The sequence below is a fragment of the Nesoenas mayeri genome (genome assembly GCF_963082525.1).
Source record: "Nesoenas mayeri genome assembly, chromosome: 2".
NCBI classification, from domain to species: domain Eukaryota; kingdom Metazoa; phylum Chordata; class Aves; order Columbiformes; family Columbidae; genus Nesoenas; species Nesoenas mayeri.
In genome coordinates, this window is record NC_137543.1 from 157,304,322 (window position 1) to 157,318,005 (window position 13,684).

Consider the following 13,684-nt stretch of genomic DNA (forward strand, 5'->3'; position numbering starts at 1 on the left):
TTCCAATCCCTAATATTCTGTGATTCCGTGATTCTGTCTAGGATGGTGAAGGATCAGCCCCCGCTATTTCACGGAAAAACCGCATTTAAAAAGAAACAGCTGTTTAAATCATCGCAGCAGTTTTGGGATGCCACCACTCAGTTTGTTTAGCTGATACAAACTCAGAGAGCTGTTTTCTTGTGTGACTGGTTCTTGTGGTCACCAGCATCGCTCATTGTCTGTGAAGGAGTAAGAGAGCAGCACAACTCCTTCACTACATAAGGCCACACCAGGCAAGACAACCAGCCCACGGTCAGCACAGGTTTATTCATGTTTTGGGAGAGGTGCTTTTAAGCTTGACATTTCTGCCCCATGATCATGGTAGTGGGAAGGTGGGTGAATGATCCTGAGTCACAGATGGGCAAGACTCTGTGGTTTCAGCTGACTTTTCCCTTCTATTTTTTTTGGTGCTGTTGGAAACCAACGACTTAGATAGAGAAATAGCAAAAGAGTGTCTTTGGAATGGACATCTTCCTTGCACACCCTACTGAAGGTGGCCAACACCAAAACAAGTCTTTTACTTGTACATGAACCAGTTCTACGTGGTATATAAGCCATAAGGTACTAGCACATAACTGAGTCCCTTCTGACACCACAACATGCCTGATACTATAAGCTTGGTTTAGTTCTTGCAGGGTAGGCTGTACATGAATCCTGCTCTTAAATCAAGCTGAAGTTTTCCAGAAGACAAAGCACAGTGTGGGCCAGTCCAGATGCAGAGCTGACCTGCTAAACTATGCGAGCGCAACAGCTGCTCCAGTAATGGAACTGGGAATCAAAACTGCTGAGATTTGCACAGCTCTATGCCGTTGTCATTGGTTTTCTTGGCTGGTAATGCAAGAAGAAAACAATAACATTTGAGTCATCTGAACCTACAATAATAATAATACTAATAATAACAGGATTCCAAAGGCTTTATTTTGTGTGTATCCTGCCATTATTGACTTGCCCTTTGAAATTATTTTTCTGAAAATAATACAGCTTCTTTTTTTTTCACTGAGGGTTGGGGCCAGATTCATTTGTCACCTACCTTTTAAAAAGAGAGGAAAACAAGCAGGCAAACACCATTTTGACTTCCAGAATTTAGCATTTCAGTTCAAGTCTAATTACAGAGCTGACAATCTGCATTTCAAAGGTTTCAGACTTCTCTTCTTACAGCTTATTAATAAATAATAGTTAACAGTCAGCTTTCTTGGCAATTAAGGACCACGCATCCCATCAGAAATAGGGACTTCCATGATACTGGAAAAACTTATGCTGAATGATTCTTCTTTTCAGCTGCATTCAGACAATACAGGTTTGGAGACGTAAAAGAAATACCCTGATAGGAATTAAAAACCTCTGTAACAACCCCCCAAGCCTGGGATTAGTCTAATAGTTTGGTATTAAATAGATCTTTGGCTGGAAAGAAATACCAGACAGAGTTTCCCTTGTTCCATCTCTTGGGGTATTTTTTTTCCTTTTAAATTGGCATTTGACTCTTTAGCACAAACATGTTGTCAAGATGCTGGAAGCTCCAGGGGAGGGTATGGGTTACCAGGTTCTCAAAGCTTGCGCTGATTCCTTGTGGAAGGTGTTCCTTTCCCAGCATGTCCTAAGCAGGACAGAATGACAATATTAAGAATAATAATAATAACATCACTAATAAAAACATTCAAAGCATTGATTCATCCAATTGGGTCCAACTAGCCCCTTGAAAGAAACAGCAGAGCACTTTAGCTTGCGTGGAAAACACCCAAAACTGTGTCAGAAGATGTCGGCCTCAGTCCTTTGCTCTTCTTGATTTTTGCTGTGCAGACATGACAGGGAAGCTGTGATTTATCAGGTGTAAAGTGTGATTAACTAGTGTCAAAGGCAATCAGTGCCAATTAGTGTGGATTAGGGCAGCCCCAGAGCTGCACGCTGGCCACTGCAGCCTGTGCCAAGGGGACACCGGCTGGTTTAGGGGCCCGGTGCAGAACTGGCTCACCAAGCAAACCAGGTAGTTCAATCAAATTTGTTTAGCCTGACTGGTCTGATTTACTGCAGCCAAATAGCTGGTGCACAGCATGTGTGTATTCCCATATGGTGAAAAGTCACTCTTCGCATTTCTGTTCCTGTTCAGGAGTTCCAAGACTGCATATTTGAGTAGCGCCTCTGCAAAGTAACTATTGTCTTCTATCGTTTCAGTGGTTTGGTTGTGAAATTCATGCTTGAGGAGAAGTCCCAAAGCAGCCGGCTGAGGCAAATAGCATCTCTTCTGTCTTGATTCTTTCCTCCTGCCACTTCTGTGCTGTTGTAACTCCCTGGGAACTCATCTCCGTGCTTTAAACATCAGACACTCACTAATAGACTTGTAGAACACTGATTGGATGAAGATGACATATCAAATTCAAGGCTGGCAGTGAATCAAAGCCATTGGTTTGAACCAGCTTCTCCTTTCCTTCACCAACACAGAAATCAGGAGGAAAAGCACCTTTCTCATTAGCAATTGGTAATGGAAACCATAGCCGAATTTAAAGAGTAGAGAGGAAAAGTATGTTCCCTATGGTTAATACCCTTAGCTAATGTAACCAATTTGGCTTTATCAAAGTCAGTTGTAGGTAAAACCGAGCTCTGAATCTTCTCCTTTCTCATTGCATGGCTAGGCGGAGCGGGGATCTGAAGGGTTAACAGCACAACTGCTAGTCTCCTTTGTATTTATCTGTATGACCGTAAGTAATGTATATTTTGAGCAATTGCATCCAAAATGAACAGATCTGTGAGAGGAGATGGATCACTTGCAGAGCAGAACAGGAAGAGCCTGCAGCTGTCTTCCAAAAGCACAGGCTGGGTATTTTCTAGGTCCTAGCGCCGTTCCCAGCATATCCTGAGGCTCGAACACTTAATCAGCGTGATTATCACCACCCAAACGCCGCCAGAGTTTGCTTTGCACGTTTGCTTTTTTCAACTAAGTGAATAACCTCTCGGAAACCCCGTAACGTTTCAGCCTCTGTCATAATTCTTCTGCGTTTTGGACCATTTTCCTGCCTGCTTGGGGTTTGGCGCTTGTGTAAAGAGGTGTGACAAGAAAAGTTATTCACAGGAGAGTGTAAGATAAAGCAGGCAGCTCAGCCTGATTTAGCGAAGGCCTCATCCTCCTGGGGCTGAAGCCTGGCCATGGTGTGAGCAGATGCAGCAGCTCCTATTGCTATTTCAGGGCGAAACTGTATCTGCTTAGACGAGGGGAGGGATTTTATTCCGGGTGAGCAGATGTTTTGTCAAAGCGGTGTGAGCTGCAGGGAAACTGTGCTGGGTCTGTGTATTTTCATTGTCTTTGGATCTCAGCGGGTGCATCGCTGCTGCCTTGCGGCAGCTTTCCTTCTTGGCGTGCTCGAGACCCAAATTCGCCGGGAGCTTGTCCTGCCTGGGCCCCAGGAGGTCCCTGCTGGCGTGACAACTGCCCAGGCTGAGATTTATGGGGCTATCTCAGAAGCACCCTCCTGTTTCATCCGTCTCAAAGCATCTCTTTGGGCACAGTGAACAACTAACAACCAGGGAGCGACTCGGCTAAGCCTCCTGGTCTTGGTTTCATGGCACAAGCTCTCTTTGCCCCTCTTTGGAGGTGGGATGAAGAAGACCAGCTGTCCTACCCCTCCATAAGCAGTGTTGAGCCCCAGGCCACTCCAGTGCTTCGTGCTCACCCCTTCCTAGCGCTCTGTCTCTGCCGTAAGGGCTCCACTAGGCATGTGGAAGTGCCTGTGCCTTTTTTTCTTGGCCACAGCTTTCAATTTATGCTTGAATGCCACCAGAATATAGTGCTCAGGCTTCTGAGGAGTCCAGGGTCTTCTCCCTCCCTTTACAGCCTTGGTTCTTGGCTTCTCCTCTGAATCACAAAACGTCCCTTTCCCTGCAGCCAACTCACTGCTCTTTCTCCCACTTCTTCTCCATTTCTCTCCCTCTTTCTCTTAAATAGTTGGCAGGAGGCCCTTTCTTTCATAACTTTCAGTCATTTTTGCCAGGTGACCCTGTGAGTAATCTTCCCCAGCAAATAAGCAAAGGCCTGATTAAAAGACCACTTCTGGCAGAAGGAATATTCTCCTTATGAACCCCCTCATTATTCTCTCCAGTGTTTCTCTCAGGCAAACACCACGAAATGCAGATCCCCCACATACCCAGGCCAGACACAGCTCTGTGGCACACTCAGGCGGGTCTGATTTCCCACCCCGATGAATGGCTCTGGGAAGAAGTTAACCTCTTGAGGCCAGGAATAAGGCAGCAAAAGACTTAATAGTTGCGGTGATTCACACACGATATTCCATGAAGTGGCACAGCAATTGCCTTTTATTCCCCAGAGCTGGGCACATCATTTTTTTTTTGGTCAAGTTTCACCCAATAGGCATTTTAAATGCCACGGTTTATATCCTAGATGAATTTCACTTGTGAGTGTTGTTGCTAAGACAGACCATATTGTGGCATCAATTTTTAATCAGGCGGTTCCCTCAAGCTCAACAGGGAGTTCTGCCTGAGATCCGCTGGCAGTATAAATCAAGAAATTGAGCTGTTAGCATTTTTTATTACTCACTTCATGCCTCTCAGTGAAAAAGAAGGAAGATAAAAGAAGCGAGAGTTTAACAGAAGAATTATCTAAATATTGCACCCTTTCTGATGAAATCGCTCTATTTTACATCCATGAAAGTGCAGCATCAGCCTCCCTTGGAATTCAGTTTGTTTTTCTTTCTGGTGCTTAGATGCTTGAGTTTGGTGCTCCTGACATTTGCCTGGCAAGGAGCTGGATGCTTGACCCTGAAGTCTGGCATATGGGCTGGGAATCCACAGACTGCTTCTCCACCATCGTCTTTCTCATCATGTCGTGCCGGTATCTGCTCCATTTTCCAGGACAAAGAATCTCCCAGCCCCACCTAACCCTTTGCTCTGGATGTGGTTCAAGTCCACACAGAGTGTATCAGTGCATTGTTTTCATGGGCAGCTGGAAAACCTCAGGAATGAATGGAAACAGACGGTTACAGACCAGTTAAATTGCATTCTCTCCTCCTGACAGAAAAGGACTCCAGTTGGGGTGCCTTCCTCAAACAGGGGTGGGACGAACACTACTGCAGATTTGGTGGGGGAGGGAAAAAGGAGAAGAGAGACGAGGAATGATTTATTCACTGAACAAGATGTGGGGTACGCTCGGGAAGTGAAAGCAGACTGACATCCCGTTACCTTACCCATCATGCTGGTACCAGTAGCATCGGGCTTCCTCGCACTACTCCACAGATGCCATTTTGTGCCTACCCAAGAGAACATCTGTCACCATCAAGTCTTCTGCACTTTCATCGTGCCACCGATTTCAGTAGGATTTCACTTGGCCATGGCGCTGCGGGCCTGATGTTGCTGCTGCAGCTCCTTCCAGCTCTATTCAGAACAACAGCAACAAGAAGAGAGACAGACCATGCCCACTGGTGAGCCCAAACTCACGCAAATAGAGGTGGAGGTTCTTGCAGCGCACAGTTTCCCTGAGCAAACCTACATTAGATCAGGTAGAAGTAAAATCCAGCCCTAAGGGTGAGAGTATTTGGGAAGGCAAAGCCACACCTTGTGCATGAGAAATGCACCAAGAAAAGAGAAAAAACCAGGTGTGTTATGTGAATGTTTTCTCTATGAATCCAACCTGGGATGCTGTGTTTCAGCAGCTCAAGCTTCAGAGGTGTTTGTAATCCTCATGGTAGGCTGAATGCTTACCCTGGTGTCCTTTTCTTTATCAAGGATCATCAGGGCATTTGGTAGAGAGACATAATGGACACTATTGGCTCTAAATAAGCTCTGTCAGAGGCAGAGAAGAGGGCAGAGATTTGACACCCCCTGAGATGGTGCTATTTTCTCCCACCGGCAGCAACACCCATCTAAGCCCTTCCCTGCCCTTCCCAGAGCTTCTGGAACAGGTCTGCAATTCCTGCGGTTCCTGTGCTAGAAGCAGGGGCAGTCTGGCCCTGAAACCCTGGTGCAAAGCTCAGTCAAGGCTGTAGAAGATTTTGGGCAGCAGGTTTTGTATCAGTTGTTCGTGTAACTCTCTTATCAGCAACGAGCTATAAGAGATTGTGAATGTTCCCCCCTCACTTAAGGTAACATAGCGATTTGGCTCTGCTAACAGCGAGGCACACAAACAACGGAGAAATCTTCCAGAGGCCAGATGCAAATGCAATTGTTAAAATAGTGCCTACGTCACTGGTTGCAACTTCAGCATTTTTATAAATTTGTTTTTGTACCAATGTCAAAGGCACTAGGGCTCTCTGCTTGCATCAGTACAAATCTGGATTAATGCAGTTAAAGCCTAGCGGAGTTGTATCAGTGCAAACTAAGTTAAAACGGGCTCAGAATCAGACTCAGAAAGTTACCCTTGTGTCACTTAGGAAGACATATTTCTTTTGGCTTCCATTTAGATTTGGTCCTTAAGGAGCCTGTCATAAGAGATATATGGTCTGGGCAAGAGGCCAGCTTACCGTCTGGAAGAAACAGCAGGGCTCCCAGCGAAGCGGCGAACAGGGTAAAATGAGCTCTTGACTATTATTTTGTAATTTTGTAAATATGTGTAATTTTGAATTATGCAGTAAAATTCCCAGTATGCAGTGACATGATGGAAGGGCCTTCCCATCTACAGACTATTTGAGGGGGAAGCTGTTTACAGAAATCTTTGAAACAGCTACCACAAGGTCTTACGCTTCCTGGCATGTAGCATCTTAAAAATTTCTAGGAAATTGCATCTGCTTTCTTAGCAGATAAGAGATAAGATGCCTCCACAGCAGCAGCTTTTAAGCCATCAGCTTACCACAGCAAAAAATTAATGCAATAGCCTCCCCCCAGCTCTGAGTTCACGGCTAAACTCTCGTCGCCACCAGGGACTGACATTAAATTAGGTGCTAAGACCCCATTTGTATCAAGCAGCAATATTACCATCACTTAACCATCCATTAGGTCATTGAATACCACTTGATTTTTCCAGAGGCCAGGCTTTCAGGCTCCTGACATTGATCAGGGGTAGTCCATCCACCTAGGTAAAGCAGCAGTGGACAGCAGAGACACACACGGGTTTTGCAAACAGGTATCATTGTTACAGCTCTAATAGGAAACCTAGAAAACCAAGGATTTTCAAAAAGTAGTGTTTGAAAATGCTCCTTCAGATCTGATTGAAAACCAAAAGAACTTGGCAGATGTTTACAGGAAATCCTAGGGTACACGTGACAGTTTCCAACCATCTTTTGTTGTGTAGGGGAAGTTTGCTAAAACTTTATACCCAAGCTAGACTTCTGAGCACTCTGGGACCTTTTAAACTGCGCAGGATCCACACTTAGATGAGAAAAGGAAGAGCTGTGTTGCCTGTACGAGAGGTCAGTTGCAGAGGGGTCAGAAGGAGCTGCAATGTTGGCTTAAGTCGTGGAGCCTGGGCCTGAAGTCTGAAAGGATAACTTCAGATGGCGTGCAGAACCGCACACACAGGCACCGTGCCCAGAGCCTCTGAAGGCTTTTGGATGACCCTGGGAGAATGCATGGAATTCCAGAGTAGGCAGATGGGGAGGGTCTACACGGCTTCCAAAACAGTTTTTGGTGTTTCCTAATACATTTGCCAATGCTACAGTTGTCTGTGTGCCTCTGCATCGTCCCATTCTGCTCTGCACTGGTGCAGCCTCACCTGGAGCACTGTGTGCAGCGCTGAGGACACAGGATTAAAAGGATATTAAGCTACTGGATAGTGTCCAGGAGGGCCACAAAGGTGGTGAAGGATTTGGAGGGGAAGGTGTATGAGGAACAGCTAAAGTCACTTGGTTTGTTCAGCCTGGAGAAGAGGAGACTGAGGGGAGAGCTCATGGCAGCTCCAGCTCCTCACAAGGGGAGGAGGAGGGGCAGGACTGAGCTCTTCTCTTTAGTGACCAACGACAGAACCTGAGGGAATGGCAGGAAGATGTGCCAGGGGAGGTTTAGGTTGGACATGAGGAAAAGGTTCTGCACCCAGAGGGTGCTGGACACTGGAACAGGCTCCCCAGGGAGGTGTCACGGCCCCAAGCCTGACAGTGTTCAAGAAGAGACTGGACAAGGCCTTCAGACACATGGTGTGAACTGTGGAGTTGTCCTGTGCAGGGACAGGAGTTGGACTCAATGGTCTTTGTGGGTCCCTTCCAGCTCAGGGCATTCTGTTCCCAAACTGTGCCTCACACCCCACTGGTGCTCTACGGTGGGGAGCCTGGATCTGCACCCCAGTTACAACCTGACACCATGTTTGGCACCACGGCGAGGGGTACAGGCACACACCATCCCTTCTGTGCTGTCCACATGGGAACCGAGCCTCAGCTCACAGGCTGGAGGGGAATCACAGTGTCCTCAAACAGGTCTTCTAATCTGGGGGACAAGAGGATTGGTCTAAAGAACCTGTGGTCCCATATATAGACACTACTATGACAAGAAGACTGCAGCTGGTCTGTGGAACAATATTACACACAGCCTTCCCGGGCGCTATGACCGGGGTGCAAAGTCCCACATGGATCTAGAGCTGCAGGGTGGTCTACGATAAACACTAAGGGCTGGCAAGGCCCCACTGGTATGAATTGTTTGGGAATTTCTTTGTTAAACTCTTGGCCACAACGGCATCTTGTGGCAATGGCTTCCACAGGCTGATTACATGTTGCCTAAAAGGTATTTCCTTTCAGAATTGTGAATTATCTGCCTTCCACTGACTTGCCCTCATACTTGTGGCAATGGACTGGGAAGTCAAGACATTTTATCCTACAAAGCTATGCTGTGGCATTTTAACACTAAGCTCAGTGCCCGTCTTTTAGCTGAAGAATGTTTCTGCCAGTAAAAGTTGAACGTTGCTGTTACTGGGCGTACCAAAGGACGGAGGGAAGAGAAGGAGAAGCTCTTGCTGGGTCTGCGGAGCAGAGCCTGGTCACATACTGGTTGGGAAGCTGTGCTGACTTCTGCTCCCCCATCCTCATTTCAGAGTAAGGCTATATCTGCTCGATAATTAAATCCACATAAAATCAGTCGGCCTTCAACAATGCCAACTCTTGATGCAAGTGAAGCTACTTAGACATAGATAATGCTCTGAATTAAAGCAAAGTGAAGGGACTTGAACATAAGACCTATGGGGAGAGGCTGAGGGAGCTGGGGTTGTTTAGTCTAGAGAAGAGGAGGCTTAGAGGTGAGCTCATCACTCTCTAGAACTACCTGAAGGGAAGTTCTATCCAGGTGGAGATTGGTCTCTTCTCCCATGCAGGCAGCAATAGGACAAGGGGCCATGGGCTTCAACTCTGCCAGGGGAAATTTAGACTGGATATTAGAAATAAATTATTCACAGAGAGAGTGGTCAGGCATTGGAATGGCTGCCCAGGGAGGTGCTGGACTCGCCGTCCCTGGAGGTTTTTAAACTCAGATCTAATAAACGGACTAGAGTTGGACCAAGGGTTGAACTTGATGATCTCTGAGGTCTTTTCCAGCCCAGTCGACTCTGTGATTCTGTGATTCTGTGTGAAACCAGTAGAAGCTACATTTAAGTCTATTTAAAGGTAAATTTTATTTACGTTGTACCAGTGTAAATGGATTGATTTTTAAATCAAATTTAGCCCTCCCACGGAAATTTCTTAGCATACACTAGTTTTCCTCAGTGAAGAACCTTGCCTCTGGAGACATCACGCAACATGCTTTTGCGGCTAAGAGTTCCCATTCATTATACAATGTGCTTGATTCCAAAAAACAAACCAAAACAAAACGAGGCTGGTTGTCAGTGCAGGATATGCCATTATTGATCTTCCTGCCCCCTGAGAGTAGTTTTAAGAGAGTTAGTTGGCTTTTGCAATCTGCTGAGGTGAAGAGGAGGGAACACTTAATTATCAGCAACTCTGACAGTGATTGGGGTTGACAGCCTGAAGCAGAGCAACAGGATGAAAGTGAAAAGGCACTGGAAGCCAGAAAGGTCCTTCTGTAGGAATGTGGAGGGGATGGGGTGACAGAAAGGGTTAATTCTCTAAGAAATATAATTTGTGTTGCTGCACACTTTATTCTTTTGGTTTTGGTGGGTGAGCACAGCTCTTCGTGCTGACTTCTTCGGGGCGTTATTGGCTCTGCTTCTTTGACAGAACAAAAGAGCCTTTGTTATCCACCAAGGACTACTGTAATCCATCCACATACCCAAGGGCCCAGGAGGGGAGGCAGACGTGGAGGAGCTGCCTGTGGTCCTTCCCCCACAAACAGCATCAATAAAATTATTGAAATAATTCACATCATCATTGAAATCTTATCAAGGGAAACATTCTTCAGCATTTACATCGGTGAGGCTCCTGATGTAAACGCTGACTTAAATAAAACTCACAGCAGGGCTGGCAGCCTACTCTGTGTGTCTGAAGGTCTGTCAAGTGCATCTAAACACAAATAATTTGGGATGAAGTTGCTCGTAGAGTCTTTTGCACCTGAGCATTACTGTCTTGGAGGGGATTTAAGGAGTTTCCCTGCATTCTGTTGTCTCTGGATCACAGACATGAGAACAGGTTGAACCTCCAGTGGAATGAAGATAAGTTTTTAAAAGACAAAGGTCCCAATTCATCCTACTTAATGGGAAGAGAATTAGGAACCTGCTGATGTTGGACCTCTGGTATAGTCCATGGTGAAGGACAGAGGCACCTCCTCTCCCCTTCCAAAAGACAATGTAGCTGATCTAAACCCCATATATTTTATTTATTCCTTGGTAAGTGCCAAAAGAGTTTAAACTTGGCTCTAAACTTAGTAATACCCACTGGATCCCTCAAATCATAGCCATAAACATCTAGATGCCTTCTCAATGTTTCATATTCATCTGGATGTTATAGGAGCAGTACATGCATCTGTGTATGCACATATCTGTATTTATGTAAATAGCTACCAGAAAATGGTTGGACAATGATAAGTGACATGTACACCAGCAATCCTGAGTTTCGTACTTGCGCATCCCCAGGTATCTGAATGGAAGTGGATTCATTGCAGGATTTGGGACCTGAGGAGCAAATCAAACAGCAGATAGTTTTCCTTTGCATTCGTCATTGTACTACAACTAAGAAAAAAAAAAAAGAGAGAGAACACAAATGTAATATGGAAAAACTACCTAAAATTCAGGCAGATAAAAATAACAGAAAAAATATTTAAAAACCTCAAGAAAATGAATAAATATTCATGAAAATATTCAAAAGCTTGTATGCTTTCATCAGTCACCACAGGAGGGAAATATTAATTTGAAGTAGTAATAAAAAAAACCTTTAAAAGGCTTTAAAAAGGGGGGGACGAACAGCACAACCTCTGCTCTCATGGGCTCCCGCAGCCGATGCACAGCTGAGCTGTGGCCAAGAGCTTCCCCTCCAGCTCAGCCTCCCCTGGAGCCTTCAACTGCCTGTGTTTAAAATGCACATACTTGCCTCAAACCTAAAAAAATACCCCTTCCGTCTGAATTTCCCCTTGCATTCACATCACAGCAGCGCAGGAAAAGCAAAAGGAGTGCTAATCTATCCTACAGTGACTCGAACGAGGACTCCGGGCAGGGGCTTGTGAGTGGATTTGACAGATGTACGAGCAGATGGTGAGGGACACTCCCTGAGAGCAGCCGATTCCCAGGCCTCCGTGTCCAAAAAAATAACTTTCCATGGATAATGTGATTTTCAGAGGGAAGTAATACAGTGTTCACGTCTCACACCAAAACTTTTCGATCATTTCTTGAACGCGCAGTGGCTGTGTGAGAAAGCCTGCCTGTACAAAAGTGCTGGCTAGCGATGATATGCCACAGGGCTCCACTTGACCCTTGCAAAACCCGAATTTAGAGCCCAGCAGCTCCGTCTTGCAAGCTTCTCCACGGCTGCATGGCTGCAATCAGCGGCCAAATCGGGATCACCCCGTGTTTGTGCTGGGTGTGACATATTAGGCCAGTTTTGCCTCTGCCAGAATGATCTGTGTGAAATAACATATCCCATGAAGTCTCCATTTAACGCGCGCATTTCTGCACTGAAATACACCGTGCAGGAGAGGGGCTGGTACCTTGTTAAATGGCTGTGACCGAACCCCTATACTGAACATGACACCATGAAATGGAGCTGGTGGGCCTGTTGTGAGGCGGGTGATTTGACACAAAAAGGTGCTTTTCTGATGAAATGGGGTGGCAGCTGGGAAGAATTCATTTTGTGATTTATCCTACCATGCATGTTTTTAGCAGCAAATTAGCCTCAGCTGCCTATTTCTTATAGAGACCATCCACGTCAGAGCCTGATGCAGTCTTGCTGAGGGTTCTCAGCCTCCCTGCATCGCCTTTCTCTGCCTGGTGGATTTATCTTTTCTACATTTAATTATGGCACGGTGGGACAGGACCCTTTTGGCCTGTGTTTTGCACAGCTCCTGAGGCAGCAGAGTCCCAGTTCAGAGCAGGTCCACCCCATCACCCCACCATGTCAGAGCCCTTGGCCAGGTATTTGGGGTAGCAGGAGCCTCCTAAGAGGAGAGTTTATGGCGGCTACAGCTTCCTCACAAGGGGAGGAGGAGGGGCAGGTGCTGAACTCTTCAGCGACCGATGACAGAACCCGAGGGAATGGCAGGAAGATGTGCCAGGGGAGGTTTAGGTTGGACATCAGGAAAAGGTTCTTCACTCAGAGGGTGCTGGACACTGAACAGGCTCCCCAGGGAGGTGTCACGGCCCCAAGCCTGACAGTGTTTGAGAAGAGACTGGTCAAGGCTCTCCAGACACACGGTGTGAACTGTGGGCTTGTCCTGTGCAGGGACAGGAGTTGGACTTGATGATCCTTGTGGGTCCCTTCCCACTCAGGACATTCTATGATTCTCCCTGCCAGCCCAGCCGCAGGAATACCAGGAGCGGCTGGGACAAGATGCTGCGTTAACAAGAAATAACCCCCAAATCACATCTGGAATATTGTGTCCAGTTGTGGCCCCTCAGTTCCAGCAGGACAGGGGAACTGCTGGAGAGAGTCCGGTGCAGGGCAACAAAGATGCTGAAGGGAGTGGAGCATCTCCCGTGTGAGGAAAGGCTGAGGGAGCTGGGGCTCTTTAGTTTGGAGAAGAGGAGACTGAGGGGTGGCCTTATTAATGTTTATAAATATGTAAAGGGTGAGTGTCAGGAGGATGGAGCCAGGCTCTTCTCAGTGACAACCAATGATAGGACAAGGGGTAATGCATTTAAACTGGAACACAGGAGGTTCCACTTAAATTTCAGGAGAAACTTCTTCTCAGTGAGGGTGGCAGAGCCTGGCCCAGGCTGCCCAGGGAGGTTGTGGAGTCTCCTTCTCTGCAGACATTCCAACCCGCCTGGACACCTTCCTGTGTAACCTCATCAAGGTGTTCCTGCTCCATGGGGGGATTGCACTGGATGAGCTTTTGAGGTCCCTTCTAATCCCTGACATTTTGTCATTCTGTGGTCTTTGAGAAGGCTCAGAGCAAGAAAGGGGCTTAGGGGCTCCTGAAGAGAAGTGTGGCAGGAACTGGCCCAGGGAAGGGGCGAGAGGAGGAACAAAAGGCGATGGCTTCCCTCAGAGCCAGCCCTTAGCTGGGCTTGTGTCCCCGCAGCCACCGGCCTGAGAAGCCGCGGAGCCGGTGCCCCGGGGCTGCCGTGGGGCGGCGGGGCCGGCGCAGCCGCGCAGCGGGGCCGGGCGGCGGCCTGAGGGGGCGAAAC